Genomic DNA, 22,637 nt, shown 5'->3' on the forward strand with positions numbered 1-22,637 from the left:
TGCGTGCACGCACACATGCACGCACTGTCACGCTCTCCTAGTTACTTACCGGGGGGGAGGATGGGCGTGCAAGTTGGGAAGAAGGCTTTTATGGGGTGTCCTGAGGTCCAGCCCTCCAGGGCTGAAAGTTGCCTGCTGTTCTCCTATCTTTGTCTCTGCAATGAGGAGAGCCCTGAATAGTGCCAGGCTTATTTCTCGAGGACAGGAAGTGGGGCAGGAGAGGCCCCTGGGAGAGAGGTAGCCAGAGGGAGAGCAAGAGACAGAGCTATCAAAGCACTCTCTGATCCCTGGTCTGTGGTCCTATGGTGCTACCAAACTCTGTATCAAGCCTATATATTCTTGGCAGTTGGGAAAGGAGAGGAAAACAACCCAAGCTTGCATGAAAGGCTGGATGGGGCCTGTATGATCTGGATGACGTCACCACTCCTCCTGCTACAATGAGGCAGGTAATGAGCTCCTTCTGTCCCAAGAGTGAGGCAGAGGGGACAGGGTATGGGTGTCAGCCTGTCTATGGTGGGTGGAAAGGGGGCTGGGAAGGGTCAGAGGAAAGAGGGCAGGTCCTTGTTGCCCCTTCCCCTATCCCTTTCCTCTGCTCTCCCAGTGCTGGAGGGATAGGATGAGCACAGTGCCTGGAGTCCAGAGGGCAGGTGGGACAGCTCCTGCTGGAACTGAGGTAGGGCACAGAAGAACAGTACCTTTATTAATGCACACAACTGCCCTGCATGGTGGAGATCATGGGCTCCGTTTTACAGACGAGGACACGGAGGCTTAGAGAGTCTCACAGCTGGTCAATGAGGAGCCTGGGATTTGAGGCTAGAACACCCTGGCTTTGCTGGACCACACTCTCTTCGGGACCTGGCTTCTGCTCTCGGCTACACCTTTTACTGCTGTTCCCTGGGCCTTGGTGTTTGCCTTTGGCCAGTGGGGCCTGGGAGGCGGCTGAGGGCTGCAGACACTGGCTGGAGGGGAGGCTGAGCTTCCACCAGGCCTGTTAGACGCTAGGGGTTCTGGTTGAGGCTTACTGCCGTTCCCAGGAGGGATCCTTCCCAGCCAAACTGAGTGAGAGGCTCCACAGCGCTGTGCTGAGGGGTTGGGCTTCTGGGTGTGTGGAGAGCCCTTCAGAGCCTCCCGCCCTCTTTGCTCGTAGCTGGTGGGTGCCTTTTGTGCATTTATGAGGTGACTGCAAGGTGGTGGGGGAGCCCGTGTGCATATATGTGGGCCATCCAGAGGCCTGGGGAGGCACGTTTGAGCACTGAGCGTGTAGTAGGGCCAGGCTGAGTTTGTTGAACACCAACTGTTGGTCACAGGACTGGGGGATTTACATACACTACTTCACTTAATCTAAGAACAACCCTATGAGAGATGGACTATCACTATTCCTGTTTAACGATAAGGGAGCTGAGACTCAGAGAGGCTGAGAGACTTGCAAAGATCACACAGCAAGTGAGTGGGGATTTGAGCTGGCATTTGAAACTAGGTATGAGCTGGGGTCTGTGCTGCTGCTGGGAGGAGGGCAGTTAAGTTTTGGGAAGGACCTCTGGTGGCTGTTCTGTATTTGGAGAGAGGGGACCAAGGGTCAGGTGAAAGGTGGAGAGGAGAGGCCTGCTGGGGTCTAGGGCTGTATGTCCTTGGCTCTGGGTCTGTATCCTCAAACCTGCTTTAACTCCCCTTCAGGGGAGTGGTGCACATTCCTATGGCTCCTGCTCAGACAAAGGCCTGGAGGTGGGACAGAAACAGGGCCGTGTGCCGTGCTGACAGCATCTGGAGATGAAGGTGGAGGGGGGGCCCGGGCTGTGCAGGCCTCCAGTGCCAGCCTGGACCCGTGGATGTTCTCCAGATTTGAGCGGGGCCAGGTCTGAAGACTGGAGGGATGGATGTCTGGTGGCTGGGCTGGTTAGTGGCCATGGGCCATGGGTGAAGAGGTGAGAGAGTAGGGGGCATCCGGAGGCGTCTCCCCTCCTTGTTCTGAGCCCCTATCAGTATAGGCCGAGGGCGTGGTTCATCTTTGCCTGTCTCGGTTCTTTGCGCTCCCTTTCCCGGCCTCCCAGAGCGTGGAGTGAGAGTGGGGAGCCGGGGGTCCCTTGCCCCTCCCAAGCCCCTCCCTTGGAGGCTGTAAATATTTTATCTCCACCATCTCCGCTGCGGAAATTGCTGCTTTTAACACCTTTTTTCCCTTTTGCTTGATACAAACGAATGCTGGAAAAATTCTGTGCTGGGCGCTCACTCTGTCGCTTCTGCCTGTGCCCAGAGTCCCCTCCAAAAACTCTAATTGCTTTTAAGCTGCGATAGTTGGCAAAAGCAATTTTCTTTACATTATGGAGAAAGGGGGGAAAATCCACCACATTTTCTTCTTCCTTTTTTTTTTTTTTTCTAACCTTTCTTTTGGAGTTCCTCCTCATGGCTGCTAAGAAGATTCTGGGAGAGAAACGGAGTAGAGAGAGATGTGGGCGGGGAAACAGAAGCACGCTTGGAGAGGGCCTTTTGCCTTTCCGGTCCTCAGTTTCCCCATTTAGAAGGTGGTCCTATGTCCGTTCATTCATTCAGCAGACATCCTGGAGCACACCCCGGGGAAGCAGCTCGAGGGCCAGGACTGGCTCTGTCTTTGCTGCCGCATCCCCAGCACCCAGCACAGAGTGTGACGCAGAGTACAAGCTCAATTAAGATCAGTGGACTGGATCAGCGGCCCCACTGTGAGCCAGGCACTTTGCCAAGCCCCGGGGGTGCACTGGGATGGGTCAGAGGCAGCCACTGGCCACAGGAGCTCACTGATGGGCAAGGATCCTCCAGACAAACCTATTGCTGCATTTCTGAGACCTCATGCAGGGGGTTGCTGGCTACTTAGGATCCCAGTGCAGGGCAGGGCAGGGCAGTTGGGAAAAGCCGCCCAGGGGAGGGCCTGGGCTGCATTGTGATGAGGGGGAAGGAGTGTGGCAGGTGAACAGAGGCCAAGGAGCAGGGAATTCCAGACAGGAGAAACATGTGCAGAGATGAGGGGTGGTGAGCACCAGAGCCGAGGGTGGGGTCTGGCTGCAGAGGAGGGGAGGCTATCAGGCTGGGCCCCGAGTTGCCTAGAAGAGCTTTCCGTGGAGGTGGGGAGTTTGGACATGATCCCAAGGGTGAGGGGGAGCCCTGGAAGGGTTTGGAACTAAGGACATGTTGGGGAGATCCCTTAGGCTTCACAGCAGGGGTCGGGGAGGAGGGGCTGCCCGCTGCGAGGCTGGTCCTGGTGAGCTGGCGGGAACGAGACAGGATCCAAATTCCTGGTGCTTCTCTCCTCTGCTTGTGCTGTGACAAGAGGTGCCCCAGGCCTTCCCGGGGCCCTGGGGTGAGGGGGCCCTCAGGGTAGGAGTCCAGCTCATAGTCCTCTGTTGCCAGAGTCAGTCAGATTTGCCTGGCTCTGGGTTACTCAAGACCCTTTAGGGTGTACGGAGCCCGCTGACCTCTGACCCCTCAGGTGACCTTAGAAACCATCCACTGAAGTGGTGGAGCAGGTGGCCATTTCCCACTGCCAGGGATCGCCCAGGTTTGCCCGGGGTTGTATAGGCAGTTGGAGAGGGCCTGGGGTTTTGAACCCAGGTCTCAGGGCCCTAGCTGGCTGCCCCCACCCCCTCTGCGGTGCTCTCCTCTGCCCCCAGCCCTCCTCTCTTCTCCTCCCCTCCCGAGCCCTGTGCTCCTTCCCTGTTTGCAGAGCGTGTGGGGCTTTTCAAAAGCATTAATGATAGAAAATAAATTGGAATCGGAGAGGAATCATCGCCGGGCGTTCTCGGAGGGCCGCCTCTGCCCTCGCGTCTCTCAGCCATATTGAAGCCGGCAGCCCGACCGGAATATGAATGAGTCCGGGGCCGGCATTGCTCTTAATCTGTCGGGGAGCCCTCCCTGGCCAGACGGTGCTCTCCGGCAGCTGCGCTGTTTGCAGTGAGGCCCCAGGGGCTGTGGGGCCTCACCAGCCAGGACTGATTTCTCTGGGATGGAGTCACAGTCCATGGCTACAGATGAGGGTCAGGGGAAGCTTCGTGCCCAGTCCCCTCTCCCCCTCTCCCCTTTAGACCTGGGCTGGAGACACAGCCCCGAGGCTGGCCTGGGCTGGGTCAGGCATCAGTGCATGGACATGCATGCATGCAGGTACCTGTGGAACTACCAGAGGCTCCTTGGGGTCTGGATTCCTCATCTGGGTATTCAGGGCCCCTTGTGAACTTAACCCACTTCATCCTCTCTCCTCCAGGAAGCCTTCCTTGATCACTGCCTGGCTCCCACTGGGTTTTCCATTTTTGAGCCTTGTGTGGCCCCTGGAATGGGGGTGCAAACCTGGTGCCTGAAGGGGACAGGCAGCTGAGGAGTGGAGGGGGCTGGGTGTGATCCAGTCAGGAGGGGTAGAGATGGGCAGTGTAAAGGCAGGGTGTGGGAGTCCTGTGATGGCCAGCCAAAGCTGTCGTCCGCCCACCATCAGGAAGCTCCCGAGGGCAGGCCCTGGTCTCCCTGCTCACACAGGTGTGAGGCTCTGGGGACCTGGGGAATAACTTGGGGCAAACTGCTAGCTTAGAGCTGGGGAAACTGAGACCCAGATAGGGGTGGTTAGGAAGGGCCCCTGTTCCGCTCTAAGCAGACTATACGTCCATGCTGGTATGACCCCCACAACAGGAGCAGGAGGCGGGTTTTTGTGCCTCGTTTTAGATAGGAGGAAACTGAGGCTCAGAGTGGCTGGATCTGGGACATGCTTTAGGCCTGCATTTGAATCAGTTGATTGGAGCCCTGGTGCCTCTCTCTGGCAGGATTATGGGGGCGCTGAGGTGAGTTGAGTTGCCTGAGGGGGCCAAGGTGCATTTATGCCCAGAGTGTGCTCAGCTAGGGGCAGAAAGCCCGGTATCCTGGCCCAGATCTGCCACCCACTCCCTGTGTGACCTGGGCAGTGGGCTCTCTCTGTGCCTCAGTTTCCCCAGGCCAGTCTGAGAGAGGCCCCGTGGGGGGTCAGAGTGAGTTTGGAGGCCCCCGAGAGCTCGTGGGCCCTTGGCCTGGCTGCCACCCCTGCTCAGTGTTACTGTCTGGTCCCTGGGCTCTTTGGCCCCAGGCCAGACTCATAATGAAACCTCTTGCACCTGTCCTCTTTGGGCTCACCGTCTTGCGGGACATAGTGACGGGGGAACCCAAGAAGGACCTGGGCTCTGCAGGCCCAGCTAGTAATAAGGGGCCGTTAGGGAAGCCTGTCTGTCCCACACCCAAGGAGGGATGAGGGACTCAGGCCACAACCAAGTGGGAGGATTGTACACTCAGCTCTGTAGTCTGGAGCCTCACCCCTGCATGACCTTGGCACTTCCTTTCACACTCAGAGTGGACTCACAAGGACGCTGTGTGGTTGCCCTGAGGTGTAAGACAGGAGGAGCCAAGGCCCAGAGAGTCCAAGAATGAGACTTGGGGTGGCCATTCACCCACTGTGGCCTCGCCTGGTCCAGCCTGTGCCTGTACCCCTTGCTGATGAGGAGCTCATTCCCTCCCCAGGCAGCCCTGCCCTCTACCTGAGGGAGGTTTGCGCCCCCTCCCCCTACAGTATGCGTAAATTCCCATCTAGTCTGGTGCAGTTTCAAGGTTCACAGACTCCCAAGTCCCCTCTCCCTGGGGACCCCAGTTAGAAACTCCTGCTTTCATCATTCCCCATGTGACCTGGAGAATGTCACCAGTCCCCAGGCCGTGCTCTTTCTGCTCTGACCCCGTGAAGATGCCACTCTATGCCCAGCTGGGGTCGAGCGTTAGGATCACCTGCTCGTTCTTTCCACAAACATGAGTCCTTGATGCCTTATCAGTGTTAGGCCTGCGCTGGGCTCTGGGCGCAGAGGAGAGCAGGACCCACCCCTGGCCCTGGAAATCATGTCTGTCAGCACTCACTGCTTGGGGCGTCAGGACAGGACAGAGGTGTTCCCACCCCAGCCTTTTGGGAGAGGCCTCTTGGAGGACACTGGGACTTGCCAGGGAGTGGCGGCATCCCTGCAAAGGAAGCAACAAGCACAGAGTTTTCCAGGCCTGTTTCTGTCTTGGTGGCAGACGGCCCAGTCTGCGGAGGGGAGGGGAACCCTGGGAGGCACTGGGTCAGGCATGAGGCTGAGGGCCAGCTGGGGATGGGGCTCTGCTGTCTGCCACCTGCTCCTGGCCTGTCCGCAGGTCTGCTGGCTGCCTGTGCTGACATATGCACGCATGCTCACACATGCACACACATGCATGCGTGCAGTCCCACTGACTCTAACTGCAGACGTGAGCACACACACACCCTCCACAGTTCCTCCCCACAGACCTCGTGGGCTCCCCTCCTCTGTGAGCATTGCACACCTGCACACACCAGGCCCTGTTGCCTGGCGGGCCCATGTGCTCACCCATCCCCTCTCTTTATACAGAGAACCCTGTAAGATCCCAGAGCTGAGCCTCAAAGTCTTCTCCCCTCGAGTTTATGTCAAGACCCTTTCAGGTTACCCTGCCCCCTAGGGTTCCCCTGAGCTGCAGCCTAGACTTTCCCAAGAATGTGATATCCCAGGGTTTTCTGGACACCTCGGGAAGCCTCCCATGCTAGCCGCGGAGAACCAGAGCCCTGCTCAGGGGCCAGAGGCCCTGGCGTTAGCCCCAGAGGGTCTGGATCATCTGTGTGACCTTGGGTAACCTTCTGGCCTGTCGGCCTTGGTGTCGGGGTGCAGGCATATGGGCTGCACCTTCTCCAGCATAGGTTTTCAAACTTTTCCAGAGCCTGGGTGTCTGGGAAGGTGCCTGGGGGCTCTGGAGGCCGGGGAGGAGCTGGGTAGGCCCCTTCCCTTCCCATCACAGAACGGCTGCTTAGATATGCATTTTATATGAAGGTTCGGGCAGGACTTAAAGGAAAAACCCATTAACTCTTTATTGATTTTGTTTTTCTGATTACAAAAGAAAATCCGTGGCAGCTCCTTCGTCCCCTCCTAAGAGGTGTTCGCTGTAACATCTGGGTATTGTCCTCCAGCCTTTTGGGCCATATACCAACAAATTGCTATTTATAAAAATAGGCTCATTCTGAAATAGCATGGTACAGCTTGGTTTTTTTCATATTGTTATACATAGATATGCCTCTTTCTGTCAAATGGCTGCAGACTATGCCAGAGTAGAGATGTGCTGGATTTTATATGAACATTCCTTTATTGATAAGTACCGAGGTAATTTCTAATTTCTTGTTTACTCTTACCAGCGATGCTCTGTGAGCATCCTTGAATATTTATAAGTGAGTGTCTCTCCTATGGTTTCTATAGGAGAAGCTCCTAGAAGTGGGATTACTGGCTTATGGGGTGTGTGGGTTTAAAGCGTTTTCTGACATTGCCAAATTACCCTTCCAAAGGTTGAGCCAATTCCCCCTCTCTCCAATGGCCTATGAGTGCTCATTTCCCTACATCCTTGCCAGCACTTGTTGTTATCAATCATTTTAATTTTTCCCAATCTGATGGGCAAAAAATGGTATCATGTCATTTTCATTTGCATTTCCCTGATTGCTAGTGAGATAGAACATCTTTTCATACATTTATTGGCCAATTGAGTTCTTCCTCTGTGGATTTCTAATTCACTGCCAATTTTCTCTTCTTTTGTCTTTTTTCTTATTGATTTGTAGCGGCTCTTTATATATTAGTGATGTTTCCTTCCAGTGTCTCACTTGCCTTTTAGCTTGCTTATAGTGTCTCTTGACGCACAGATGTTTTACGTGTTTATATACTTGGATTTATCAAATTTTCACTTTATGGCTTCTGGATTTAATGTCTGGCATAGAAAGCCTTCCCCCACTGCATAAGATTTCATTTCAAATAAGAATTTTATTGCTGAAAAATCTTTGCAAAGCTCCAGTTTGCAGGCTTCTCCTGCCAGCTGCAGCCCTGGCTCTGGGGGAGGGAGGGACGGCGCGTCTGTCCTTTCTTTTCTGTCACTGCCTTTCCCTCCGTCTGTCTGGCTTTGGAGTCGTGGTCACTCTGTATCTCTTTGGGCCTCTGTCTCTCATGTGCTCGCCCCCTCCTTTCTATGTCTCTGCTGTTTTTCTACCCCTAGCTGGTTTCCCGTAGGACAGCTGTAATTAGGGACAGGTGATGGCCGTTGTGGCAGTCCTCAGTGGATTTGCGAGGCTGGCGGGGTTGGTGGAGAACGTGCCTAGCCCCCCTAGCCTAGCCCCAAGTCTTGTGGGCTGATGGGGCAGGCTATGGGCCAGTTTTTTTGTTTTGTTTTGTTTTGTTTTGTTTTGTTTTTTCAGAGACACTCGTTTCCTGCTGGGAGCCTTAGGGTAGTCTCTGAGCCAAACTAAGTCTCCCTTCCCCTGGGGAGCCTTCTTAGATAGTTCTTTTTGTCACTTCCAAGGTCCCAGACCCAGCCTCTCTTTGTCCTCACTCGTCATTCCCCATCTTGCCCTCTCATCGCTGCACGACCTGGCTTCACCTCTTGGGATCTCGGTTTCCACTTGGCTAGAATAGGTCCTGGGGGTCTGTACCAGCTGCTGAGAGGCGTGGCCCGTGTAGGATACAGCTCTGGAAGGTGTTCCCTCCTGCTCTTTCAGTACTAGCCTCCCCCACCAAAAAACCAAACACCACGGGAGGGAACTTTCCTGTTGCTGACAGAGAAACTGGGACTTAGTTCCACAAAGGCAGTGACCGATGGCTAGGGCTCACTTGTTCTCTGCTCAGGGCAGGGCCCCAGGCCCTGTGCAAGGCCTGGCTTGAGGGAAGTGCCAGGGAAGGCAGGAACAAGGTAGGAAGCTGCTGAGCCTGGGGGAGGCAGAGGGGGAAGGCAGGCAGGCATGGCATTCTGGGATCTCCTTCTGTGTAGCAAGGCACTATCCTCATGAGTCCTTATTCCTAGGGACTGGGTGCTCATGGGGAACACCTCTGGGTGTTGAGGGCTCCAGGTGGGCTCAGTGTTGCCTCGCCCTGGAGATCTCTGTATGGGGCCGTCGGGAGGCTCTGGGCTGAAGGAGCAGCTGGGAGACGAGTCAGGGAGACCCGGAGTCTCTTTGAAGCATGGCTCAGAAGTGGGGCACTGAAGTCTCTGAGGGGACCTTCCCTGGGCTCCCCCGCGTCCCTCTAGACTTCTGTCCCAGCACCTTCCTTCTGTTCATGATGGCCTGTCTCCTCTCTGAGGTCCTGGCAGGTAGCAGCGGTGTCCTTTACGTCTCTTTATCCCAATCACCAACACAAAATAGGCCCTTACCAAGACTAGAATGAATGAATGAGTGAATGAATGAATGGACGGATAAATGGAGGGATTCATGGATGGGGAGCTGGGGGAGTTGGGTAAAGGGTTCAGGTCTGGGGAAGAAGAGACATGGGTTCTGGGCTTGACTTTCCTGCTGACAGGCTGGGTGACCCTGACCCTCAGTCTGGGCATCTGCTCGGTGGGTGTGGGTCGCCTCCAGCTCTGTGGTCCCGAGACTGTGTTGACCAGAGCAGGCTCAGGCCTGTGTCTCTCGGTCTCTCTCCCCATCCCCTGCGCCCTCCAACCCCTGGACCGTCCTCTTCGATGGTGGTGTTTGCTCAGCACCTGCTGGGCGCCACTCCACAGCACGGAACCCCCTGTGGCAGCACCCTGGAGTGGGGCTTTCTGTGGAGTTCTCATGTCCCCAGGGCACATCGCAGTCCTGTTGAACACATAGGCCTCTGGTTCCTGCAGCTCCCTGGGCTCCCCTGGACGGGCAGGGAGCCGGGAGGGCAGGGGGGAAGCTCCCCGCTCTGTGGTGGTCTCCTTCCCCACCTTGGCTGTGAGGCCGGCAGCCGGGATCTCTTGTCCCTTGTGGAACTCTGCACATAAGCCATCCTGGGTCCAGGGGAGCTCCTGGCTCCCACTGCGTCTCCCTGCCCCAAATCATTGTCATGCTCTGCCTGTGGTCCCATTGCCATAGCAACTCCTTGTGATGCCGCTGAGGAGAGTGGGAGCTTCAGGAAGGTTTGGGGAGAAGGAAGCCGGAGGCCCATTCATTATCTTGGAACATGGCAGCTGGGGGCTTGGGGTGGTGCTGTGGGAATGGCTTGCCCTGCTAGGCTCAGGGGGAACTGGGCTCAGGGCCGCCAGCCAGGTGGTCTGGAGGCCTGCCAGGAGCCGGGCTGCCTGGGTTGGCTTGGGGCTGGCTGGCTTGTGCCAGTCTACCTGGAGCCAGCTTGGGCAGCCACCGGGGGCACCCCTGCCTGGCTAGGGCTGGCTTGGAGGACTCAGGCCTGAGCGACTGGCCAGGCTCTGGTTACCAATCTGATTGTCCCAGGCTGGCACCCCTATGTCCTATCTTGTCCTTTAGGAACAGCCGCCTTTGGAAGGCAGGGCTGGGGCTTGCTGGCAGCCCGGGGTGGAGTTTGGGGCTCGCTAACTGTGGGGCTAAGCTAGTCCCGTGTTATGGGATCTACTCTGTTGTCAGGTCAGGAAAGCCACAGTGGGCCCAGAAACTTGCTCAGTGCCCATTTCCCTGCCTCATTCTTCGAGAGATTGGCAGCCCACAAAACAAGAAGACTCTGGCCTCCCAAGAGTCCCTCCATCTTAACCTTCTATGTAGGTGAGAAATTCCACCATTCACGTCTTGGACTCGACAGAATATTGATCTTGGGAGGGACCCAGAGGCCTTTGCCATCTTCTGCCCACATGATGGCAGCCATCTTTGCACCCCATCAACCCAAGCTTCCTTCCATTCATCCCATCTGGAAGGCCTCGTGAGTCCTCCTAGGGACCTAGGCCTGTGCTGGACGGTGTCAGGTGGGGAACCAAGAGGGGAATGAGGGGTCAGCCTGGCCCTCCAGGAAGGCAGGGAGCTACTGACCCTTGGGGAGGGCAGCTGGAAACCAGGCCAGGTGAGAGGCCCGCTCTATGCCTCTCCTTCCCACCGTCTCGGGCTTGAGCCCCCACTGGAGGCCACTTGTACTCATGTTTTCCTAATCCTTGCCTTTTTGTTGACTCACATTTGAAGGTGGGTTTCTCAGCGCTCCCCAAGCCACACGTCCGTGAAGTCACTGCTGTGATGTATTGCTAATATTATTGTTATTTTTGATACACGGAAGAATAAACACATATCTGTGAAAATAAAAGCATTTGTCTGCGTACCACCTAGACTCCCCTTGGGCCTGCACACACTTTGAGAAGCACTGATCAGATGGGCACCTCTTGGCAATGGCTCTGGAAGGGGCTCGGGCCTTCATCTGAGAAGTGGAGGAAACCAGGGCTCAGGAGGGAGCTTGGCCTGGGCCGCACAGCTGGCATGCCCGAGAGCTGCCTCCTTGAACTTCCAGCCCGAGGCCTGTGTCTGGGGGCCTTGCCAAGGAGACGGAGCCCCCCAGGACCACCCCCCACTCATGGGAATTGCCCTTGGAGACTGTATGGTGAAGGAATAAATCAGGAGAGGTGGGGAAGGAAAGGGTGGGTGGGTGGGTCCCTGGGAACCAGGAAGCTCAGTCTCCAGAAGAGACCCCCCCCGGGGGTGCTCTGCCTGCACCCCTCTCTAGGGCCAGCCCTCAGGCCTGCCTCCTGGGCCAGGTGCTGGCTGGATACCACTGAGTGCCAGGCAGGGGACCCCTTCTCTCCTTTATCTTCCCAGTGGACCAGGCAAGAACACCAGTATCCTCATTTTACAGAGAAGGGAAGTGAGGCTCAGAGATCTGATTGTCCCAAGGTCATAGAGCCAGTGGGTGGGGAATCGTATTCAGAACCCCACCCCCAACTTGGGGCCAGAAACCCCACCCTTCCCGGGGCCTCACGTGCCCTAGCTGGTGGCATGTGAGAGAGAGAGAAAGAGAGAGAGAGTGTGTGTGCGTGTGTGTGTGTGTGTTTATTGCCCATCCAGGTGCAATCAAACCTATTTGTGTGCCTGGGCCCCCTCCCCGGGCCCCACTCCCTAGAGTTGCCCCCCCGTGGCCTGGCTCTGGCTGACAGATCATCTCCTCTTTCTCCCACAGCCTCCTGTGCCCACAGGCCGTGAGGCTCCGCTGCCTACAGGCAAAGAGGGCTACTGAGTCAATCCCAGGCTGACCCCAGCCCACTTGCATTTCCCAAACGCCCGCCTGACCTGAGGTAAGAGGCCACTGTGGGGCGCAGGGCAGAGTGGGGGTGGCAGCAGCCATGGAGGAAGGTGTGGGGTCCCCAAGGGGGAGGCTGCAGGGAAGCCACGGAAGAGCAGTCTTTCTGGGGATGCCCCCTCTCTCCCGCCCTATGTGAAGCCAAGTCCGGGCGGTTTGATGTGGCAGTGCCCCCTTCTGTTGGCCCTTGAGATCCCAAGCCTGGGGTGTTCTGAAAACATGGTTTCATGGACACGCTGGCTGATGGGTCCCCATGTGGTGTGGGAGGTCACCGATAGCGAACCGAGGGGACCTGGCCTTGGTTCGGTCACATTGTTGACCAGATGTGTGCGTGACTTCAGGAGGGAGCAGGAATGTGTGGACTGAGCCAGTCAGGGCCCAAGAAACTGTCAAGTGACACTGGCACAGACCCTAGCCTGTGGAGTTTACTGGAGCTCTCAGCCAGAGTCAGTGCACAGATCCAGATGCCTTCAGGGCAGGAGGGGGCTTGGGCTCAGGTGTGTGCATGTGACAAGTACTGGCAGCCAGGTGACCTTGGCTCTGCATGAGCAGAGTGGCTGGCTTGGACCGAATCACGAGGAACAGGATATTCAGAATGTGGGAGGTGACAGGCCCTCCCAGTGCATCCCATGTGAGGCGAGTCCTGAAGAAATGGTAGATGGGGAAGGAAGGGGACCTGGGGTGCTGCCTGACTTGACTCCTGGCTTGCTTATGACCTTGGACAAGTGACTTCTACTCTTTATCTGGGCCAATCTGCTGTTCTTGACAGGCTTCTGGGATCCACCAGAAGGCTGCAGAGGGATTTTACTAAAGAGAAGGAATGCTAGGGGACAGCTGGGGGCAGCAGGGTAGACTGGAATGTTATCCCTATTTTCAAAGGGAGAAAACCCAGAGGCTCAGCAGGGCCATGGGCCTTGAACCACTTCTCCTGAAGGATTAGGTGACCGGAAGGTGTTGCTGAGGCTTAGCCAATGCCCACCTCCCACCCAGGAAGCTGGTGGGTGTGGCAGGGAGCCGAAGGCTGGATTTCCTTCCGAACTCTAAGCCTCGCTTTGAAGTCCAGTTTTCTCTATTGAAATATTCCTGCTAATCAGTCAGTTCTGGATGGATCGAGCAGCTAATTAGCCCCTCTGGTTTAACCTGTAATTGCTGCTGGGAGACAGGGAGAGGGGATATGTTCAGGGTTATTTTCAAGGCCGCCAAGGGCAATGGGAGGGCTGTGCGCAGGGGCATCAGGGAGGCAGGGAGGCTGGGCCCTGTCCCCAGCCTTGTCAGGGGCCACCGTGTCCTCCCCGCTACCCAGGGGGACAGCCCCAGACAGCAGGAAGCTGGGCAGACAGAGATAGACTGGGGAACTAATGCTGGGCGTAGGCTGCTCCCTCACTGGGGCTGGGGGGGGCTTGGAGGAATGGATGCCTGGGCTGAACCATGAAGGCTAACGGATTCTTTTAAAATGCTCTATGTTTCTGATTATTTAAAAAAAACAAAAACAAAAACAAAACAGCACACATTCTCTATAGAAAACATGAGCATTTGGGTGTTTTGCCCATCAGTCTTTTACCAAATATGTATTTATGACATAATTGGGATCAGACTATACTTACTGTGTTCTAACCTGCCTTTTGTTCTTCATACTATACCAAGATAGTTTTCCCATCATGAAATACTCTTCTGTAATGCGATTTTTAATGGCAGCATAATGTTCCAGCCTGTGTGTACTGCAGCATGGGTAACAATTCTCTGTTACATATTTTGATGACTTCCAACCGTGTGTCATTATAAATAGGACCTGCTCGAGTGGGAAGACGTATGTGGGGTTCTGATGGTTTGGGGGAGGGGGAGGGCCCAGGCGGAGCAAAGGTGTAGAAGCAGGGGGCTTTGGAGGGTTAGGTGGGTGCCTTACCTAGGAGGGTGCAGGGCTGGTCCCAGAGGGCCTCTGAGGGGTGCTAGGGCAGGGGGTGCTGAGACCTGACCCAGCAAAGCTCTGAACAGCTGGAGGAAGCCAGGGTTTGCTTTGCTCCCTCCTCGCCTCCTGTGCCAGCTCCCCTGCCCAGTCCACTGGTGCTCCTGTGGTTGGAGGGGAGGGGGCAGGATGGCAGGGTGGGGGAAGGACAGGCAAGGCTTAGGGGCCCAGGGGCTGCAGCCCTTGACTTCTCGCTCACTGATGGGCTCTGGAACATTAAACTCAAGCCTCTCTGTCTGGCGAACCCCGCTGGGGTCTCCACCTTGGAGCATTTACCCACTCCCAGATCAGAGCCTTCCTTCATCCCCTTGGCGGGAAGTGGAGAGCCAGGGACGGAGACTGGGAGTGTGGTGTCACTTTCAGGAGGCTTTTCTGAGCTCCGGGCCCATCCTCAGTACTCCAGACTAGACAGAAAAAGAAAAACAACAACCCAGATTAAGTAAATTCATCGTATAAGCTTAGGGAGTAATAAGTGCCATGGAGAAAAATAAGGTGGGAAAAGGGAGTGGACGAGCAGGGGAAGCCATTCTCTGCAGGCTGGTCAGGAAAAGGCATCTTAGGTGAGGTGCCCTTGCAGGGGAGAGACCTGAGGGGAGGGGACAGGCCTTGAGCTGGGAGCAGCCGGTGGGGAAGAGGGGCCAGGAAATAGGGCTGTGCAGGGCCTTGAGTTAGGATGGATGGAGGTGATTTGTGGCTCAGGGGCTACCGGCTCACTGGCTCATGGGGACAAGGCTATGGGGGTGGAGGGGGAAGAGTAGAGGCTGCTTGGTGGTTAGGAGGTCCCAGCCTCCATCCAGAGAGAGATGGCTGGCCAGGCCTCCGCGGGGAGGTGTGGCTGGCTGTGACAGCCTGAGGATGGGCTTCCGGCCAGGGGAGATCAGAGCCAGAGAACAGGGTGGGTGGAGCAGCCTCTGACTGACGGTGGGGGGGGGGCGGGGGCGGAGCTGAGGAATAGTTGGAAGAGGGCTGCCTGGAGGTGGTGCCCTGGAGAAGACAGCATCCTCAGGGCTGGGCGGGTCTGGGCAGGCCTCGGGTCTCTGAGGCTGCAGCAGAGGCAGGGGCTGGGGCTGGGCGAGTGCTGGAGGGAGTCGGGGCAACCGGGATGGGGTGTTTTAAAGCTTCTGGGGCTGGACCAGCTCTCAGCCCATGGGGGGTTCCAGCCCTTGGAGGTGCCTGTTACTCCAGCCTTGCGGACGGACGAGCTCTCTGGAATGACCAGCCTAGAGGGAATGCCGCCAGCGACCTTCCCTGCTGCTCCTCCTCGATGGCCTCAGGGTTGGCACCACCATTTTGTAACATCCTTCAGGGCTGCTGTGGGCAGGGAGCAGAGTGCTGATGCTGGGCCCAAGCTTCTCTCAGCCGGGGAGTCTGGAGCAGCCCAGCCACCCCTGAGCCCACCTGGTGGTCACTACAGGCCTGCCTTCATGCCAGGCTCCTCCACAACATGCCCGCAGGGGCTCCTTGCTGTCTCAGGTGGAGCTCCAAATTCCTCCTCCTGGGCATTCAGGGCCTTTCCTATCCTTCTTCTTTCTAGCAGGGGACTCTTGTTTCCCATCCCCACCCACAGCAGGCTCGGTCTCACCTTCCATGACCTCTCTCCTGAAAGCTTTTCTCTCCACCAGCCAAATCCCACCTCTTCCAGAACGCCTCCCCCACTCAAAGTGGGTACACTTTGGCCCCTTTGAATGGCTGTACCTTTTCTGTAGGGTGCTACCCCATCATTGCTCACCTTGTCTTTATCTTTGCCCTGTTCACCATCTCCTGCCTCAGTCCCCTGCCCCAGTGCTGGCCCCGTCCCCTGCCCCATTATCCAAGCTCTTGCCAAATGGAATCAGGCTCAAGCCCTGGAGCTCTCTGGGCCGGGGGCCCAAGCCTGGCTCTGTGTCAGGGGCCCATCAGGACCTCTGATCCAGAGTCACCAGGGGAACCCAGGAATCTGGATGGTTGACGAGCCCCATCGTCACTTCTGAGGGTCAGCTGGCTGGGACTGTGCCAGGCCAGCCCAGACTCATGCTGAGGGGAGTGCCGAGGTCCCTGGGAGCTTGGCCTCTGACCTCTCCTTCCACTCTCGCCAGGATGGGGACCTCACTCTCTCCAGGCCAGCCCGGGCGTCGGAGGCAGCGCTGCTGTGGACCCAGCTCCTCCTTGTGCTGACTCAGCTGAACCTGCTTCCTGGAAGCCTCCGTGGGTGGGTCTCAATTGGCTCCAATGGGCCGGGGGCCATGTTGGGCACCCAGGAGCTCTGCTTTCCTACTTGCGGTGGGCAAGGGGTCTTGGTAAAGCATGGGGACTCGGGTGATATCTGTGGCCTGAGGGAGGACTCACCCCCAGCTACACCTGCCTGCCTGGAGCAGCTCCCACTACGTTCAGACTGTGGTCGCAGCCACACGCTTGGCCCTCTGGGCATCTCTGCTGCCCTAGTCAGCACCAGGGTGTTTCAAGAGCACGGCCCATTCCTCATCTCCTCCTTATTGCAGCCGAGTGGAGGGTAGATGCTGGGATCCCGTCCATTCTTGCAGGCTCATGGGGGCCCTGCTGGGTGCCCAGCGCTGTGCTGGGGATGTTGGGAACAGGCCAGGGTTTAGGGAAGGCGGGGCCCGTCCAGAGCCGCACGGCTGCTGCAGGCCTGAGTCAGCATGAAAACCCGGGTATGTGGCTGTCGCAGTTGCTGGGTCTGGTGTACAAAGCACCACACGTTGGGGGGTTACGCAGAAATGTGCTGTCTCCCAGCTCTGGAGGCTGGAAGTCAGGAGACATGGTGTCGACGGGACTGGACGGGAAGGACCCATCTGTGGATTGTAGATGGCTGTCTTTCCTGTGTCTGGCCATATCATCTTCCTTCTATGTCTTGTCCAAATCTCCCTTTCTTTTAAGGGCATAAAGCTATATGAGATTAAGTGCCCTGCTCGACTATTAGCTCACCCTAATTAATTAATTACACCTGCAGTAACCCAGTTTCCCGATAAGCTCACACTCTGAGGCCCTGAGGTTTAGAAGTTCAACATGTCTATTGGCGGCGGAGGGTGGGGGGACACAATTCAACTCATAACAGCGCGCAGATGGCCTGGGATTTCCGCAGCAATGACCATGGTGGCTCAGGCCGCTTTGGTGGTGGTGAACATCTCATGCCATGAGGTAAGCAAGGGGAGTGTCAAGGTTGCTCCAATCCCCAAGAGGGATTTCTACATCAGCACTGGAACCAGGACTACTCGGAGGAGGTTTGCTTCAGCTCAGGGTGTTAACAGGGACCCGGGAACGTAATTCCCAGGGTGTGCCCCCAACAAGCCAGTCCTTGGACACGCTTCATGGAAGGCAGGTACACAGAGTCAGGCTGGGAAGAAGTCCTTGGCCTCTGCGTCCCCCGGATGGGTGACCTGGGGCAGTTGCTTTCTCTGCGGGGGGAGCTCAGTCTACCTGCCTGCCCCCCCCTCCCCACTGCTTCTAGCTAGGGAGAGAATGAATAGGAAGGCGCTTTGCTTTTGTTCCTTTTCATTTGTTGACTCTGTGGGTGTTTTATTAACTGTGGCTCTTTGCTAGGCCCTATGCTCTCCCAAGGACACAGAGATGAGAGGGTTACGATTCAGGCCCTCAAGGAGCTCACAGGCCATGGGTGAGCAGGGATGGTGGGGGTGAAGATTATGGGCCCCTCTGGAGTCAGCCCACCTGGGATCCAGTTCAAACTCGGCCTCCTGCTAAAGGTATGAGTTCACGCTGTTCACTTTAGCTTTCTGGGCCTTAGTGTTTTCATCGGCAAATCGGGAGTAATAACAGCATTCACCTTGTGTGGATTAAGTAGGCTGGTGCACGTAAGGGCTTAGAGCAGGGTCCGGCCCATAGTAAATACTCAGTAAACACCATTCTAAGTCACCAGCTACAGGCCAGCGTGATGGAAGGTGGTAGAGGGGTTTACGAGCGGTTATGCAGGGAGCGTTGGGCTCTGGGAACCCAGCAGTTGGGGCCCTGGGGTTTGCCCTGCCAGCCTGCTCACCCCGAGTTCTGAGTGTGGGGTGCTGAGAGGGACGTGGGGCAGGTGGACCCAAAGGGGGAGGCTCGAGACCTTTCGACAGTCATGGGTGGAGGGTTCTGGGGGTCCATGCGGGGGGTGGGGGTGGCCGCTGCCACTCCTACCTCTGCCTCTGGGGTGCTCTGCGGGCATGGAAGGGGTGCTAAGGTGCTTGGTTTGGTTAGCCTTGGTGTTTAGTCCCCAGGTTTCGGGCAGAGAAGATGGTGGGGAAGCCAAATTAAAATTCCTCTTTGAGAAGTGAACAACTTCCCAATTAAAGGATTCTTATTTGTGAGATGCCTTGGAGGCCTTTTCAATCAAGAGGCTCTTCTGAGTAAGAAAAGGGCTTGAGCTGGGTTTGGAGAGGCGGGTGGAGCCTGAGCTGCCAGAGAAAATGTGGAGGGGGGATGCTGAAGACGCCCCAGCCTTGGGAACAGTGGCTCTGTGGGATGGGGGTTGGTGCGGGGAGGGCAGAGAGGGGGAACTGTCTCCACACGAGCCCCCTCAGCCTTTAAGCCCCTCTGCCCCAGGCTGAGCTGAATGCACCAGCGCCCTCTGCTAGGACCTGTCTTCCTCAAGGGACCCTGGGCTCTCGCCCTCATGCCCCGATGGACCTGGGAGGAGGCGGGGTGGGCCTCTGGAACAGTGGATGCGGCCTGGACCTAGTGCCCGGGGGCCAGCCAGATGGTGGGGCTAGTGAGATGGCAGGTTCCCCTGCCCCCGGCTCTCCTGGTGATGTCCCGGGATGACTTTGTTGCTGCGTGGTGGGGTGCGTCTACCTGCCCTGCAGCCTGGCCCCCCCACCCCAGCACCCCCAGCCGGCTTCCTGGGAGGCCACAGCTAGCCTGGTAGGGGCTGAGTATCTGCTAGGTGTCCCGGGAAGGGAGCACCCTCAGATCCTGCCGGAGACAGGCAGCCTCGCTTTCCCGAGTGCCTTGGATATTAGAGGCAGCTCCTGTCCAAACCCTACTCACAGATGGGGAAGCAGAGGCTCAGTCAAGTGAGGGGACCCCTCGACGTGGAGAGGAGTTCTTGCTCAAAGGGGCTTGTTTTCCCCTGACCACGGAGGCCTTCCAGGTCACTGAGCAGAAAGGAGCTGGTGGGGTGGGGAGGGGAGGGAATACATTAGCCAAAACCCTCCCCTCAGTGGGCGGGTCAGGCCTTTACCCCAGCCCTGGAGGGTCTAGGCCTAGAAGTTGCCAAGGTCATTTGAAGAGACCTGCCATGGATGGCTCCGCTGTCCAGGCGGCGTGGAGGGTGGCGGGAGTGTTTTCAGCCCACACCGGCCACCCCCTCCCGCAGAATGTCCTACTTTCTGGAAGCCACCGCAGTGAGGCTGTCTGTGTACACACCCAGCACTGTGAGAGCTGGGCCCCTCAGAAAGGCCATCCGACCATGCAGGCGCTCTGTGGAGCCCTGGGGCTGGGCCAGTTATTGGGAGAGTATGCTGTTCTGGTTGGGGCCTGGGAGGGGGCCACCTGGCAGCTGGGGAGAGGGTGGGCCCCTGGGGCTGATCACCTGTGTGTTCTTGAGCACATGACACGCCTCTCTGAGCCTCCGTTTCTTCCTGGGTAGCACCAGGAGCAGAACAGTGGAGCTGAGGTGGGGAGGATGGCGTGTATGCAGTGGAGGGGTGACGGGGCCATGTACGTGGAATGTGGATCTGTGGACATCCCAGCCCCGCCTCTTGGACAAGTGCTTCACCTCTCTTAACCTCTGCATAACAGGCAGAACAATACCCTCTCACGTTTGTGTACTTCATCTGTGGGACTCCTCTGTGCCCTTCCCCCGAATCATTTAATGAGCCCATTCTTTCTGAGAACCCGGTGGGCTCTGCCTGGACTTGGTGGCCACAAAGTGAATAGGTGACACTGTCCCTGCTTTTAGGTAGCAATGTGTAGTTAGAGTGCCTGAGGAGATAGGCTCTGAGCCTCAGGAAAGGGAGATGGGAGCTGGAGAAGTCAGGGAGGGCTTCCTAGAGGAAGGTCAGACCTTAACGTTCAGGATGATTTGGGAAGCAGGTGGAGCACCTGGTAGGGGATAGTGTGAGCAAAGACCAAACACAGGGTAGGTTGTGAGTTCCTAAAAGCAGGCAGTGGGAGGGTAGGGGACGGGTGGGTGTATAGGTCAAAGCCCAGAGAGGTCCTGGTCCTGGAACCCTGGTGGGGGTAGGGGAGTTGGGAGTGGGACAGCTGTCTCCTGACATAAGGGGACAGCAAACTCGAAGCCTAGATCCCAGCAAGGAGCTTGGCATGGAGCCTGTGGGGAGGGGTGGGGATTCAGCTTAGGGTTCCTGCACAGACAGGACTCCCTGGGCTGCAGAGCCTCAGGTGGGAGATGAAGGCCTGAGGTGAGGCCTGGGAGGGGGCTGGTGGCAGCTGCCCCCGATGGGCCTGTGGGGAAGCTCTGACGGGAGGTGGGGTCAGTCCAAGGGCAGTGTCGAGCCAGGGTGAAGCAACCAGGCAGTTTGGCTTCTCAAGGTCAAGAGACTAAGAGCTGGAGGGGTCTCTGGTAGGATGGCAGAGCTGGGGGGCTCCCCCTTACTGAGCACCCACTATGTGCCAGGTTGAGTCAGACTTGCTCTGAACTTGGGCTTACACAACAGTCCAGAGAGGGGGCTGGCACTTAGCCTTGGCCTAGGGCCCTGGAAACTAGTCTCAGAGAGGCTAGTGACTCACCCGTCCCTGTTCACATTTCAAATCTGAACTCCAGACTTCGTGCCTTTTCAGTGGCCCCACACTGTGGTTTTAGAGGTGATGACAGACTTTTCTGAGTGAGCTCAGTTAAAAGGACACCCTGGTTTTGTCTCTCTTGGGGAGGCTCAGAGCTGTGGGCATGTCCTAGTGTCACACAACACTGGGGTCTGGCATCCCTGGCTTCCTGAAGAAGAGATGAGCACGCTCCTCTCCCTGATGGAGTCCGGCGGCCCCTGCTGTGGACAGAGGGAACCTTCCAGCCCCAAGCCTACTCCAGTCTCTGTCCCTGAGGGAGGCTTTAAAGTCTCAGCCCCAAATTAAAACCTATGAGGGCTTCAAAACAATGAAAAATTTCCCTAATAAAAGAGGAGGCACACTCAGGCACGTCCTAAATGAATGGAGTGACTTCCGGGATTAATCCAGGATGTATGGGAGGGCGCCCAGCCGGGAAAAGCGTGTGATGGAGATTGTAACAAATTGTTTGCTCGCAGGAGGAATAATTCTTAATGTGCACCGGCTGTAAGCGGAAGGCACCTTGGCCACGGGCAGCCACGATCACTCATTAGCTGGTCCCAAGCAGGGTCTCTGCCAGGGCAGCCTTGCCTCCAGGCCTCTGGACTTTCAGTGATGACCTTCCACTCCCATCAGACAGTTGAGTGGAAGTGAGCAGGCCCCAAATCTGTCCTTAGAGCACCTACACCAGGACCTTTGGAGCCCTGCTTTCTCCCCCAGCTCTGCGCCCTTGGCCAGGTGGGAAGGGGCGGTACCCGCCAGATAGTAGTTCCTCCTCCTCCTCTAGGTGGTCCTGCCCTTCCTCTCCGGCCTCCCGCACCCCCCAGGACTCAGGCTTGCCCGCCTCTCCACCTCGGATCACTCTGGGAGTCTCTACACGGACTGGTCTCGGTTTACCCAGCAGCTTGGGTAAATGCTTCCTTCCCAGATCCCTTCCCTCTGGCATGGGAAGGGCTGGGGGCCGTGCTGTTCTCCACAGCTGGCTCTCTCCCTGCTGCCTCCTCGCTTTGTGCTGAACTTGGGGAAGGGAGGCTAAGCCAGCTCACACTCTGAACACCACCTCGAAGGTGCTGGCGGTGGAGAAAGGCCTCCTGGGTTCCATTTCCCACTCCCAGCCCAGGTGTGGCCCACAGAGAGACCAGATAATGGGGTCTGAGTCACACAAGGCTGTGTTGGGGTTCTGGCACCCAGGCCACTCCCCAGTCTTTCCCAGCTTCCTCCCTGTGAGAGAGGGGGCTCTTCTTAGCGTCACCCTCGCCTCTCATTTCTGAGAGCACGGTCTCATTCCCCCATGCAACAGTCTGGGGAAGAGGGTCCTGTATTAGCCCGTTAGGCAGCAGAGGGAACAGGTGAGAGAGGACGGGGAAGTCGTGTAGAGTGGTTGGTTCAGAACGCACACCTGCTCTTGCCGTCCCTGGAACTGCTTCCTAATGTTTGGAGGAAGGGTCCTCGATCACGGGTGCTGCTCTGCAGGGCTTGTCTCCAACCCCTCCCTCTCCTCAGCTAAAGAGGAGGGGCGCCAGAGACCCTGGGCACAGAGCGTCATGGCCCCCTTCTCACTAGCCGCTCTGGCCTAGAGCTGACTATCCATTCACTCCCTCACTCCCTTCCCAAATGAGTATGAAACCCTGTCCCGGATGCCAAGTGTTGCTCAAGTCCCAGGAAGCAGTTCCTGGAAGAGTACACATGCCGCCTTTGCCCACAGGTGGTGTCTGTTCTCAAGGGAGGGACAGTGAGCCAGGCCACAAATAATGTGGGTCACGTCTTACTGTGATGGAATTGAGAGGGGAGCAGCTGGGGCTGTATACAGGGAGTGGCTAGGGTAGGCTGAGTGGCTTTGGAGCAGGAGGCATCCAGGCGGGCCTCGCTGAAGAGGTGTCAGTGCAGCTGGGATCTCAAGTCTGAGAAGAGATGGCATTCCAGGGGGGCAGGACCGTTAG

General features: G+C 57.0%; 1 long non-coding RNA gene across 1 annotated transcript in view; it reads left to right on the forward strand.

Annotated features, from left to right (window-relative positions):
- LOC116872066 overlaps window positions 1–21,572 on the forward strand; it is a 31,847-nt gene extending 10,275 nt beyond the window's left edge. The window contains exons 2-3 of the long non-coding RNA XR_004383586.1: window positions 11,904–12,018; window positions 21,485–21,572. This is a non-coding gene — a long non-coding RNA (uncharacterized LOC116872066). The remainder of the gene's footprint in view (window positions 1–11,903; window positions 12,019–21,484) is intronic.
- Window positions 21,573–22,637: the final 1,065 nt, after the last annotated feature.

The sequence above is a fragment of the Lontra canadensis genome, unplaced genomic scaffold (genome assembly GCF_010015895.1).
Source record: "Lontra canadensis isolate GAN:19392208 unplaced genomic scaffold, GSC_riverotter_1.0 scaffold28, whole genome shotgun sequence".
NCBI lineage: Eukaryota > Metazoa > Chordata > Mammalia > Carnivora > Mustelidae > Lontra > Lontra canadensis.